Source organism: Lissotriton helveticus, chromosome 5_1 (assembly GCF_964261635.1).
Source record: "Lissotriton helveticus chromosome 5_1, aLisHel1.1, whole genome shotgun sequence".
Lineage (NCBI taxonomy): Eukaryota > Metazoa > Chordata > Amphibia > Caudata > Salamandridae > Lissotriton > Lissotriton helveticus.
Genome location: NC_136065.1, coordinates 1,173,177,453 through 1,173,191,047, shown reverse-complemented (window position 1 = coordinate 1,173,191,047; position 13,595 = coordinate 1,173,177,453). Strand labels below are relative to the sequence as shown.

At 46.8% G+C, this 13,595-nt stretch overlaps 1 protein-coding gene and 1 pseudogene across 2 annotated transcripts in view; one reads left to right on the top strand and one right to left on the bottom strand.

Annotated features, from left to right (window-relative positions):
- Positions 1–13,595, bottom strand: part of TDRD1 (tudor domain containing 1) — a 2,637,228-nt gene that overhangs the window by 2,535,151 nt on the left and 88,482 nt on the right. The window lies entirely within an intron of this gene.
- Positions 1–13,595, top strand: part of LOC144756480 (uncharacterized) — a 50,713-nt pseudogene that overhangs the window by 769 nt on the left and 36,349 nt on the right.

Here is a 13,595-nt window from a genome sequence, read left to right as displayed (position 1 = left end):
TCCTTGTTTGTGTACAATTTAAACATTTCAGGATTCCTTCCTTTTTCAGTACCAGTCTTGATGCTATAGCGCCTTTCTCCCAGTTCTCTGATATTGTAGGTAACTATGTCGCTTACTGCAGAGTTCCCAGGTTATGTCTGTATACTTCTGATCCTTTTTAGGTCAAGCCTAGAGCAGCGCATGCGCTGCTTGTTAGGTCGAGCCTAGAGCAGCGCATGCGCTGCTTGCTCGATCTTTATTAAAGGACAAAAAAAAGTGTTACCTACCAGAGTTTAACTGGCCTGAAGCATGAGTGCATGTGTGCGTGCACACGCAGCCGCCATTTGTCTCCTCAGTCACGGGTCATTAAGTTGCTTTCCCCTCTGCCTCCGTCCGATAACTTTAACTTTCACTTTCGTGGCTTGGCTGCACTTTCGTGGCTTGGCTGGCTTGTTTTATTTAAACTAACTGCAGACCTACGAAAATTTGCCCTTTAAAATTAACAGCACAAGCGCACAGTCAACAATGGCCCCTGCAGCGTCTCCCGCCGCATTTTAGGTTTCAGCTAGGCACCCTCTTTCACTTTAACAAGGGCTCACAGTCAACAATGCTCCACCCCCCTCCCGCACCACCCTGTAAACATCTTAACTATCATTAAAATGAGTTCCCAGTCTCTCATGGATTGATTCCTATGTAAACATTGCAGGCGTTGTACGTGGTGACGTGCACTGTGACTACCCTTCCGCCCCTCTCCTCCCGATCAATTAAATGCGTCCAGCCCTTTTCACAAACATTACTTCCACAAGTATCTCATCAAGAATCCTAACTGCTCTCCCCTAACCTCTAAGTTGGAGTATTCTACAAAGAAGGCAGCGGATTTCGCTATATTCTTTGACAAAAAAGTGAAATCACTTGTGGATCAGATCGCTCATCCTACCCCTCCAGAGGAGCGCAAATCCTTAGCCATTTGGCTGAACTTTGACCCCATCCCTGAAGATGCCGTCCTCAATTCCATCCTCAAAACAAAGCCCTCCAATCATTCTCTTGACCCCATCCCTAGTGCCATTGCCATTGACTTCTATACCCATTCTCTTTCCTATTGGACCACTCTGGTCAACCTCTCCCTCTGTCAAGGCTCCCTTCCTGTCTCCTTCAAAACTGGGCAGGTCACAATTCTGCTTAAAAAAAACCCTGCTGGTGCGAATGACCTCAACAACTTCCTCCCCATCACTAACTTACCCTTTCTTGCGAAGATCACAGAAAGATGTGTAGCGCTAGAGCTGGCGTCTTCAGATTTGGTGCAGACTCGCTGGGTGTTGCAGCATTCAGTGAGGTTTTGTATTATGCCATGATTTTAACTATCAGAGAAACCTTCCTGCCTGCCTGCATAGCCCGTGGCAGGGGCTTGCAGCACTCCTGAACACCGCACCGTGAGGGGAACGGTCAAGCTGACCGGCAAAGCCGTGAGGGGAATGGTGGTAGTTCCCATCGGGGAACTACACTACCCAGCAGCCCCGGGACCGGCGCACAACAGAGGGATCACCAGCGCGCCCGGAGGCGCTTCATAGCTTGCGTCTTCGGCGAGCTCGGGGGGAACCAGAGAAACCTTCCTGCCTGCCTGCATAGCCTGTGGCAGGGGCTTGCAGCAGTCCTGAACACCGCACCGTGAGGGGAACGGTCAAGCTGACTGGCAAAGCCGTGAGGGGAACGGCGGTAGTTCCCATCGGGGAACTACACTACCCAGCAGCCCCGGGACCGGCTCACAACAGAGGGATCACCAGCGCGCCCGGAGGCGCTTCATAGCTTGCGTCCTCCACTCGCACCGCGAGTCGCGCGCGGGAGAAGCCCGGGACAAGGGCGGGCCCTCTGTGGCCCTCAGAGGCCGCAAGAGGCAGGGCAGGGAAACCTCTTTTGCATCTCGCCTGATTTCCACTGGATAAAGGAGGTAAAACTTATCGACTTATAACAGTGACTGCCTTGACTCACATTTGGGCTAACAGAAAAGGACCTTTGACATTATACATTGGCCCAGCACTGGTGTTTGTTGTTGCTTTCATATTTATCGCATATATGAAAGCAACCCGTATTATGGTTGGTAAAGGGCCCATAAATAATACTAACTCCCATGGGGGGCCTGGAAAGGGGACTTTGGCCAAACTAAAATCCAGCCGTGATTCCCCTTTGGTGACAGCTAACTACTGCCAATCACTATCCTTATTGGAAGAACTTAATGCGCTTTGTAAAACTAATTACACCTGGACTGAAGAGGGAAATAATCAAACTAGTGCCCCAATATCTATAAGTCCTAAGTATAACACACCACCCAATCCTAAAGCAATCCACCTGGGAACCCCCTCTCTAACTTCAGTTAAAGATAGTATTCATTTAATAACTGACCCTCAGACCCCCCCTACTAAAAGAAAGCGGTATGCAAGTTCCCCCTCAGCCACTAGCAATACCCCGAAATCATCCAGGGCATGCTCAACTTCAGAATCTCCCCTATCTATCATATCAACTGACCCACTGGCTCTGATTGAACTTATTGTTAAATTTTTAATATCCCCATTGGTTAAAAGAATTATGGTAATAGGGGAAAAGGTAACATCTATAGAAGAGACAATGAAGGCAAACGCAATCCTTTTAGAAAGTCTGGTAGGAGCTAACAAGGTAGAACCCCCAGCCACTGCCGATCTCCCAACATCTTTCACCCAACCCAGTTATCTGCCCCAAAAAAACTAAAAAGTGACTAATATCCAATACTCGGCAGACTACACCAAAAATGGCAATACCACAGGGCGCTGATAACAGAGTAGGGTCGATCAAAGATCCAACGCCCTTAGTGGGGACTCTCTCCAACTATGGCGATAGACAAAGAAAAATCAACCAAATTGATTTACCACCGGAGGCTGCTCCATTTGTATGCATTCTTTCAAGTGTGCCCGAATTAAGTAATGGTAAGATCGAGGGACAGGCGGAATTGGCAAACAAGGTATCTTTCTGGCTAACAAAGAATAGGCCCCTCCCACCAAACATCGTTGGGAAAATTTTGAACGTCAGAAGGGTGAAATGGTTGGGTCCTCTAACTAAAGATACAGCAGGTGATCTGATCCTCGTAAATTTTAGGGATCCCAGTGTCGTCCCTTATCTGCAAGGCTCGCAGCCTCAAAGGGGTGACGGCCCAATAGTTATAAGGGAATTGAGAGACTTTTACCCCAGAATCGCATACATGCCCCCAGTAAGATTAAAGACCGAAAAGAATCACTGTAGGGGCAATAAAGGCCATACACTCAGCAATTACAATTTACCCACTCTGAATCGTTTTTCTGTACTCACCGATATAGATTGGGTGTAGTGACCTGATAAATTGATCCTTGAATGGTCTGACAATAAAATCTAGAAGCCTGGGGTTGTCTATTACCATAGTTAGTGCTACACCAGGAGAACTGCAGAACTGCAGGGGAGGCGGCATTAAGTGTGGGAAAGTTGCTATGAGTAGATTGTTCACATCTAGATTGAGCGAGGGTTGTATCCCCCTTACTATAAACAAATGAAATTTCTTGCTAATGCACTTTGCACTTTCGCATAATTTTAAACTATTTTGTAATATTGTATTTTGTAATATTGTGGTGAATCTATTGTATGTATAAACCCATCCATGCTTTGGTTTGGTATTTCCTTTTATCATGTATTCATACGAATTATTTTAAAAATTGTACTGTGCTTTTATGGTTGCTTTGTTTCAACCGAATAAAGCTTGTTGATGATGATGTGTAGCGAAACAACTCTCTTGTCATATCAAGGAAAATTATCTTTTTGACAATTTTCAGTCAGGCTTCATCCAAAACTGCAGCACTGAAACAGCCCTGCTGCAAGTGATTGATGACGCGATGCGGATACTCTATTTGGGGGGGGGTCTTGTCTTCTAATTTTCCTTGACCTTTCTGCAGCATTTGACACTAGCAATCACAACAGAGAAAGGGCATGGAGGGCAATGTGCTAAAATGGTTTGCTTCTTTCCTCTCTGATAGATCCCAAATTATCAAAATATATAACAGTCTTTCATCTCCTTTGGCAGTAGGTCAAGGTGTTCCTCAAGGCTCTATACTTGCACCCACATTGTTCAATCTCTATTTAGAACCACTAGGAAATCTCCTAAGTAAATCCGGGATCCACTATCATCTCTATGCAGACGACAGTAAAATCTACCTCAAGGTTGCCTCCAATCACTATCTCGCCATCCTAAGCTCTACTCTAGACTCCATTCAAAACTGGATGTCATCTCATCAACTGATTCTGAATCCCTCCAAAACTGAATTCCTCCTCCTCACTTTCTCCTCCCCCGGTTCAATCATGGATAGATCAGATGAATCTATTTAACAATAAACCCATCATTGTCGACAACGCAAAATCCCTTGGTGTCATACTCGACAAAAAACTCAGTCTAATCTCCCACATCAATTCCATTGCAAAGTCTGCTCGATACCAACTGTGCCTTCTTTGGGGGATTCGCCGCTCCTTCCCGGAGCAAGACCTTAAAACCCTGGTCCAATCGCTGGTCCTCTCCAGACTGGACTACTGCAATTCTCTTCTTACTGGCCTCTCCAAATCCTACCTGTCCCCCCTTAAATCTGTTCTCCATTCAGCAGCTAGTTTCATTTATGGGGCCAAAGAAGCGACCACATCACAACCATGTTATCCACCCACTGCTGGCTTCCCATCAAGACAAAATCTATCTACAAGACTGCCTGTATCTCCCACAAAGCCTTGAACTCCTCTCTTCGCTACCTGGTGAATAATGAAACTCTCTGGAGGCTCTAGACCATCGTGTAATGCGGACAATTTACTGCTTGAACCTCCCACTTTCAAGAAGGAAAGATCGATGGCCCAATCCTTTTCAGGCAACACAGTGAGAATCTGGAACTCACTTCCGCCTCAGCTCCGGACCACCACCTCCTCCCAGGCCTTCAAAACTGACCTCAAAAGGTCTCCTCCTTCAAAGACACTTCCAAATTTAATTCACGCCCTCTTATTATCTGAAGGAAGACCTTCCATTATAGAAAATTCTATTCTCCATGACTATGGAAGTTCCTTTCCAGTGTGTTCTTGTGGTTTGAGTGTCTGCCATTTATTGCAGTATTATTCTTCTACCTGTGTTTGGTACTCTTTTGTAACATGCACACTTCACTTTTCTCTTGTAACACACGGTTTGCTACCTCTTAGATTGTTTGCTTTAGATACTTGCACACGTGCCACCATTGCCTACGTAACGTTTGTTCTTGTGTTTGAGTGTCTGCCATTTATTGCAGTATTATACCTCTACTTGTACTTTGTACACTTTTGTAACTTGCACACGTCACTTTTTCCTCCTGTAATGTACAGTTTGCTACCTCTTGTATTTTGTTTGCTCACAATTGTCACTTTTGCCTCATGTAACTTAACGTTTGGTTTTGTAATTTGTTCACTTGTAATTTTCTCCTCATGTATCATAACTGTTCCTATTGTGAAGCGCTCGGACACCTTCGGGTAAAGTCCGCGCTGTATAAAAAACGCATAAAATAAAATAAATAAAACTTTTAAAAATTGCGTCATTCGTAAAACACACAGCCTTTGACTATGTACAAAATGGAATAAATGAACAGTGTTCTCTCAGCTGGTTAGAATTCACACTATGCTTGGAAACAGCTTGCTTTGCGGCCTCCTTTAGCACCGTTTTTTTTTTTTTTACATAAAACAAAAGGAAACAACACATCAAACATACAATCAAGGCAATACAGCAATAATACCGCCATTAGGCCCGTGCTCAAGGAGGACGGGAGATATATGACAACAGGAGAAAAGATGCTTTGAATACAGATGAGGGGAGGGAGCCAAAGGTAAAATTGCATATGAACAGCACAATATACCACAGCTAGAAGGAATGTAGGTCAGGGCGACTGGGAAGAACTAGGAATCGCAGTGAGTGGGGGCGTACAGATATCTCCACGGTATGAGTTCCATTGGTTCCAAATCTTCCCCCATTTTTTGGGTCTGCCTCTTGCCATATACACTGTCTTCTCTCTGAACATGCACCAGTCCAGACTCTCTTTCCAAGCAGTCTCTGTAGGCGACCTCGGGGACCCCCACAGCTGTGCAATATCCCTCTTCGCAACCATATTGACAAGAGTCACCCACCGAAGCTGCGACACATCATAATCATTCGGACCCCACACATTCAATAAACATTGTCGGGCTTCCGGCATCATCACAACACCCGTTACTTCATCCATCACCTCATGTATACTTTTCCAAAATCGCACCACCTCAGGGCATTCCCATATGATATGGAGATAGGTGCCAAGGAGACCACACCCACGCCTACACATGCCATCCGTGGAATAGCCCATATGGATCAGACGGGGACCGGTGACATAGATTCTGTGGAGGATCTTGAGTTGGACCAGACGGAGGCGGGCCGGAATCGCCACCTCCCTGGGAGAGGAGATCGCGGACTGTCAATCATCATCCAGTTCAATACCATCAGCAATCCAAGCTTCACGAAGGCGATCAAGCAGACTCGATTGGTCATTAATCATTTTCTTATAGAACAATGAGATAGTGCTGTCTGGCACATAACCGTCTAGTATACGATCTTCGAGGGGGGAGGAATCCGGAATATCACTACCCACTGGCAACACAGAGTTCAGAGCATGGCGTACCTGGACATAACGAAATTATTCCCTGTCACTCAGCTTATACTCTACTTGCAGATTCGAGAAGATCTTCACCTCTCCTTTAACACAGAGATCACGCACTTTACTAATACCGATCGTGTCCCATTTATCAAATCCCTTCGTCTTCCATAGGCCACCCAACTTCACAGAGGTATAGAGCGTAGTTGCGCCAGTTAGTTTATCACTCCAGCCCATAGCCGCCGTTGCGCTATGCCATAACCGCACGGCTATAGCGGTAGGTCCCGAGAGTTGTGAACGCGAGGGTCCCGAATAAAGCGTCCTGTAGTAATCACCACCCGGGAGCAGCCACTTATCCATTTCAAATGCTGGATTCAACGCCGGGCCATATATCCCGTGGTTGATGGCAGCACGGTGGGAGGCCCAATAATACCTAAGAATATCCGGGAGCGCTATACCGCCATCATACCAGGGAAGTGTCAATTTTGGAAGAGCGATGAGTCAACGTCCGTCCCATATTAATTGCCTCTGCAACGATTCTACTTCCCGAAAATATTTCGACGGGATGACATCAAAACTATTCTGAAGTGCGTATAGGAACCGCGGTAAGGACATCATTTTAAAAAGGGCCGCACGCCCTAGGGGAGATAACGGTAATTTACGCAACCTTTGGAGCGGGGGGAGTAAATTGCGTTCATAGCGAACCGCCGGATCCAACGAGATAAACACACCCAAGTACTTAAAGCCAGACTGCGACAACTGGATGGGACAGCCCCGCGGCAAACGAGGGACATCACCCGCAAGTACATAAATGTAGGATTTCGACCAATTAATGATAAGGCCTGAGTTCTTCCCGAATGAGTTAAGTACGTCAAACAATATGTTGAGCGATTTTTGGGGATATGTAAGGTACAATAAAATATCATCCGCGTATAAGGAAATGCGATCTTCAAATTCCGGTGTCCAGCGTATACCCTTAATCGAAGGTTCCCACCGTAGCCAAGCGGCGAGTGGCTTCAACGCCAAAGCAAAGAGGAGCGGGGACAACGGACAACCCTGCCGCGTGCCCCTCCCAAGAGTAAAAGGCACGGAGACACGGCCATTAACTACCAACTGTGCCAGTGGCGTTCAATACAAGAGTTTGACCCAACCAATAAAACCAGCGCCGAATCCAAATTTGGCGAGTACCGCCCAGAGATAAGACCACTCGATTGTATCAAAGGCCATCGTGGCGTCCAAGGACGCCAAGATGGCCGGTTCACGCAGCGTCGGGGCCCTCGCGAGAACACCATGCAAACATCGCAAATTTAATGCCGTATTACGGTGCGGGATAAAACCCGATTGATCCGGATGAATCAGGTCGCTAATAACCGTAATCAGACGATTAGCAAGCAGTTTGGCGAGGATCTTAGGCTCCGCATTTAAGAGCGAAATGGGTCTATAAGACGAGCAGTGATCCCGTGGTTTACCCTCCTTATGGATCACCACAATGGTAGCAAGACGCTGATCTCTGGGGAGGGAGCCACTGTCTCGTGCAGCCAAAAACATATCACGGCGATAGGGAGCTAGAGTATCAGGGCGTAACTTATACAGTTCAACAGGAAGGCCATTGGGACCCAGAGCCTTGCCGGAACGAATGGAGCGTAGCGCTAGAGCCACCTCATCCACCGAGGGCGTGGCATCCAAACAGTCCCGATCCGATTCCGACAAACATGGAAGTGCTATATCTCGAAGCAACAACTGCGAATCCTCCCCGGGCCTGTTGGACACCGAGGTATAGACCTCTCGAAAATAATCAGCAAAGCATTCAACGATTTCAACAGGGTCCGTTACACGCACACCACCACATGTCTCAATCACCGGAACCACTCGACTCGCTCTCTCCCTTCTGTCCAGCCAGGCAATCAATTTTCCTGCTTTATCACCCACATCATATAACCGTCCCTGCTGTTCCCTACTCATCATCTTTGCCGCATCAGTAACCAAAGTTTTATATTTTAATTGTTTAAGGCGGAGGACATGTAATGCTTCTCGAGACACCTCTCGTTCCAATGCAGTCTCCAGGTCTGTGATTTCAGTCTCGAGCTGAAAAATTGCCTCATTCTTACATTTCTTAGCACACCCCACCAAAGACAATGCCTGTCCCCTGATCAGTCTTAAAAGCTTCCCATAACGAAACAGGCGAGGATACAGAACCAGCATTCTCAGTAAAATACAGATCAAACGATTTAATCAATTCAGTGCGAGTCTTAGGGTTAAGAAGATACCAGGGGTTAGTCGGGGCCACCCTCCCTTTGGCGCCGATGCTAAGATTAAAATGAAACCAAATAGGGGAATGGTTTGATATACCCCGGGCCAAGTGTCTAATCTCGCCAATCGAGGGGGACAGGGCAGCCGGTATCAGGATATAAACCAATCTAGAAAGACTACCATGAGCTCCTGAATGGAAAGTAAACTGTGTTTGCTCTGGATGCATTAGTCTCCAACAATCTATAAGTCCCAATGTTTCCAGGAAGTCACCCAACCAGGATTGCGCAGCAGGAAGATCTCGGGGCGGATAGCGGTCTATTCTGCCAGAAGTGACGGAGTTAAAATCACCATCCAGTATCAAAACACCCTCTGGGAGACCCAGAACCATCCGCCCCAGGTCCGTAAATGTCGTGGATTGTAAGCCCGGAGGGACATACACAGACACCAACAAAATTGGTTTTCCGTCCCACCGCCCAACAAGTGCAACATATCGACCCCTGGCATCAAGCATCACATCGTCAACCTCGAGGGGGAGGGAAACCCTGAGCAAAATACCCACTCCTCTAGAACTAGATGTAAATCCAGAATGGGCAGCAAGACGATAACCCCGTCTATTAAGAGCGTGACAAGTATTTCCTATCAAGTGTTTCTCTTGTAGCAAAACGACATCAGGCGAAAGGCGCCGCAACAGCTGCATAACCACCCCTCTCTTTATCCGATCACCCAACCCATTCACATTCCAGCATAATACCCTCAACCCTCTACCCCCATCCAGATCCACAAAGAACTCCCATCGCAAAACGAGCATCACACCAATGTCAAAGATAATGAAAGTACCTTGCCTTGAAGAAGAAAAAACAAACAATCCCAAAACATGGCCCTCCCTCCCCCCAAGGTTCCCAACACAACTCCCCCCCACCCTGCACCCCTGCACCGACTCAAAAGCCACCCCAATTTGCAGTGTGCCTGTCGCCCTAACAATTACAAACAAAGAACTAATGTACACAAAGAAAACCCCAGAGGAGGAAAGGGGTCCCGCCATCCCCGCTACCTCCCAAGATACGAATGGAATGATCAAGGAAGTCAGTGAGCCTCAGCTGGACACGTTGAATAGTGTTCCGGACACAGGCACCATAATCATTCTTGGTCCATCAGTCCCCCCCTCAGCACCACCAGCATGTTCCTGGCCAGCACGGCGAGCCGGCAAAGTGTCCAACCAATCACTCGCTTCCTCAGGCCTGACAAAGAAGAATGTTCGATTGTCATATTCAACACGCAGTCGGGCCGGGAATAACATAGCGTATTTTAGTTCCATGTCTCTTAGTCGCCGTTTCACCCCTTGAAATCCCATTCGTTGTTTCTGGACCGATTGAGAAAAGTCCGGATAAAAGTTCACAGCAGCGTTCTTGAACTGCGTAGGGCCGCTTGTCTGTGCCGCTTGCAGAACGGCGTCGCGATCTCTGAAGTTGAAGATCCGTGCAATATTCGGCCGGGGGGGGGAACCGGGCTTCGCCGGTCGCCCTGGCACTCTGTGCGCACATTCGATGGCAAAGAATTTGCTCAGGCCCTTGGGTGCAAGATGATTAAGAATGAGGTCCTCCACTCGAAGGTCAGTGGCGAGTGAACTGGAATCTTCCGGGACCCCAATAATACGCACGTTGTTGCGGCGTGCATGGCCTTCAAAATCCTACAAGCGACGAGCAAAAAATTCATTAGCAGATCTAAGGTTGCGCACTTCTGTTTGCAAGTCGGACACATCCGTGGTAAGGCTGGATGTCTTTAGGTCCAATGACTTCACCTTTTCGTTCGTCTTAGCCAAATCAGTTCGAATAAGGTTAACATCAATAGCCACCGTGTCCAACTTCAGAGCCAGGGCTTCATACTGTTGGCCAATAGAAGACTGAATACCAGCAATGGCGCCCATCACGTCCTATTAGCGTTAATTCCGCCAATACAGCAGGATCGTCGACAGCCTCCTCCCGGGCCTTAGGTGTGCCACCAGGGGATCCTTTAGAAAGTGTGTAGCGATCCATGACATTCGTCTGGGTTGAACCTCCACGGATAGTGGTCTTGACTTTCCGTTTTTCACCCTCGGGCTTCCCCGTCATGGCTAGCTGGGTGCCCCGGAGGGAGGCTTGGGATCTGGTCCAAATGGCTCCTTAAAATTCACACACAAGGATACAGGAGGCGAAGTTGGGCCAATTTGAGTCCACCGCCAAACAGTCGCTAGCTCGAAGCCCAATGAGCTGGCATTGGAGCTCGTCCGATCAACCGACACACCGCAGATAGGAGACAGTGTGCTGGAGAAATGAAACCGGAAGTGAAGTGAGACTGTGAATGAATGAATGAATTCGGATTTCTAAAGCGCGGGTAGTTGCCCTGAGGCGTCCAAGCGCTGAGAATATTGCTGAGGTTTAAGTTGGAAGGAAGGCAGATTCAGCTTCATTGATTATGAATGAATGAATTCGGAACTGTGGACTGTGGTCTGATCCCCTCAAGCCGTTGTTGTTAAATTACGACCTGGGCACTGCTACAACTCAAGGTCCAGGCTGTTCCATGGAGAAGGCTACAAATTTCAAGACGGCAGAACTCGAAGACCCTGCGTCCGGTTTCGACCCAAAAACCTGCTAGTACATCAGCCGGGTTGTGTCTTCAATGACCTTCCATCAAATCAGGATATTATCCAGGATAAATGCGGGAGGCAGCGAGGGTCCTCGGGAGCCCTGTGCTCACGCGGCCATCTCGGATGCGCGCGTAGCTCCTCCTCCACTCCTTTGGCACTGTTGATTGTGTGCAACATGCCTGTAATCCAACAACAAAACAATCTTTAAATAAATCCAGTCTCTTCTGTGCTGGAAAACTAGGGGTGCTCAGCACTGGATAAAGATAACAGCATGCGAACTGAGCGAAAGAAATATTCAATTATATGCAGAACTCAGTACATCATTCCAAGGCATGCTCTTCTGAGCCCTCCTATGACACTGAATGTTCACAGAATACCAATAACATTGTTTGGCACATGAGCACAACTGAACGTCAAAAAAAGAGAAACATTTCAGTAATGACTTTACAGCAGCACCAGTTCAGCTGGGCCTTTTGTCGGTTCACTTTGCATTCAGTGCTGCCCAGGACAGCTTGAAGATAATAAATTTGTGTATCAAAATATATTTAGCTGTTCCCTTGTGCTGGCGTGGTACACGATAAAGTAAAGAAGCAGAAAGCATTCAGAGGAATTACAAGCTCAGATTTCTTTACTTTCTCCTAGGAACGCGTAGGTTGTTCAAATATATATCTCTGCTTAGTTTACTTGAGTTTATTAGCCATTTTCGGTATTTATTTATTTCCGGCAAGTACAAAAATATGCACATTTGAAATTGTTGGGGTTCGTGAATCCCATTTCAAATGACGTATTTGGTTGCTGAGAAAGAAAATAATATTGAGTAATTTTTTTATCTTGTAGTACCGCTTTCGACTGTCCATGCCTGTGAATCTCTTTGTGGGGCGCCACTTTCTTTCCCTGAGCCTTTGTTTTCTTAGCATTCTGTGTTTTTTGGACTTCCCTTTCTAATGGTCTTTTTGATCCCCGTTTGATGGCAACATATAGTGATACTAGGTTCTCTTTCAAGGTTTTGTGCCTTTTCCATTTTTTGAGATTGGCTCGTCTGTGATGGCCTGCTTTTTCATGTACTTTTTTCTCATGTGTAATAAGAACCACTTGAATATTTAGTTTCTTGTTTGTGGTCCGTTTTCAGTTTGTTTTTCATTTCCTCTATTAACCCTTCGTTGACCTGACTGCCCTGGTATTATGACCTCCAAGGAGGTACTTTAGAAACTTTTCCTCTTTGAGCAAGTCCTCTGCCTTCAGGCCTTGCTTGATCATCCTCACACGTGTCCTTGGATGTTGAGAAGAAAGTGAATCAGGCCTCACAGCACATTTCATTTTCAGGGAAAATCTGTTGTAGATGATGGGTCGTCCTCAAACAAGATTGGAGCCACCCACTGAAACATGTTTGCTCTTGCTTTCATAAATAGGAGTCTGTTTTATGTGACAGACTCCTCAGTAAGCACTGAATGGCGGGCCTAGGCTATGTGGAAAATAGAGGACCACAGGAATTCATCTAAACTTTGACTGGTTTTGATTCAGCGTAATATTTCTGTGTTGCTTGCGGTCTATGTTGACTATTTGTATCACAGTGAGGTATACAACTGTTTTTATGATGCTGATCCCCAGACCAGTTTTCAGATAAGGATACTTTTACCGTTTTCTCCTTTGTTCCTTTTGAACAGCAACTAGCTGATTCGTGTGCTTCTGTGGACCCCAAATTCATTTAGAACCTTTCAATGCTTCACTCCAAAATTTTCTTTGCAAAGTGATTTGGGGTGACCAACATTTTTGCAATGAGGATTAATTAGACCACATACATAAGTAGTGGAATTGTGCAGAAGGCTCTCAAAGGCTGAGCGGGTTGTTTTGACCCTTTCCAACCAAAAGTGCACCACATACACAACCACACCCCAACCACACACCCAACCACACACCCACCCAACCACACACCCACCCACCCAACTACACCCACCCACACCACCCAACCGCACACACACACAACCGCAAACACAACCGCACCCACACACCACACACACAACCGCACACACCCACACACAACCGCACACACCCACACACAACAGCACACACCCACA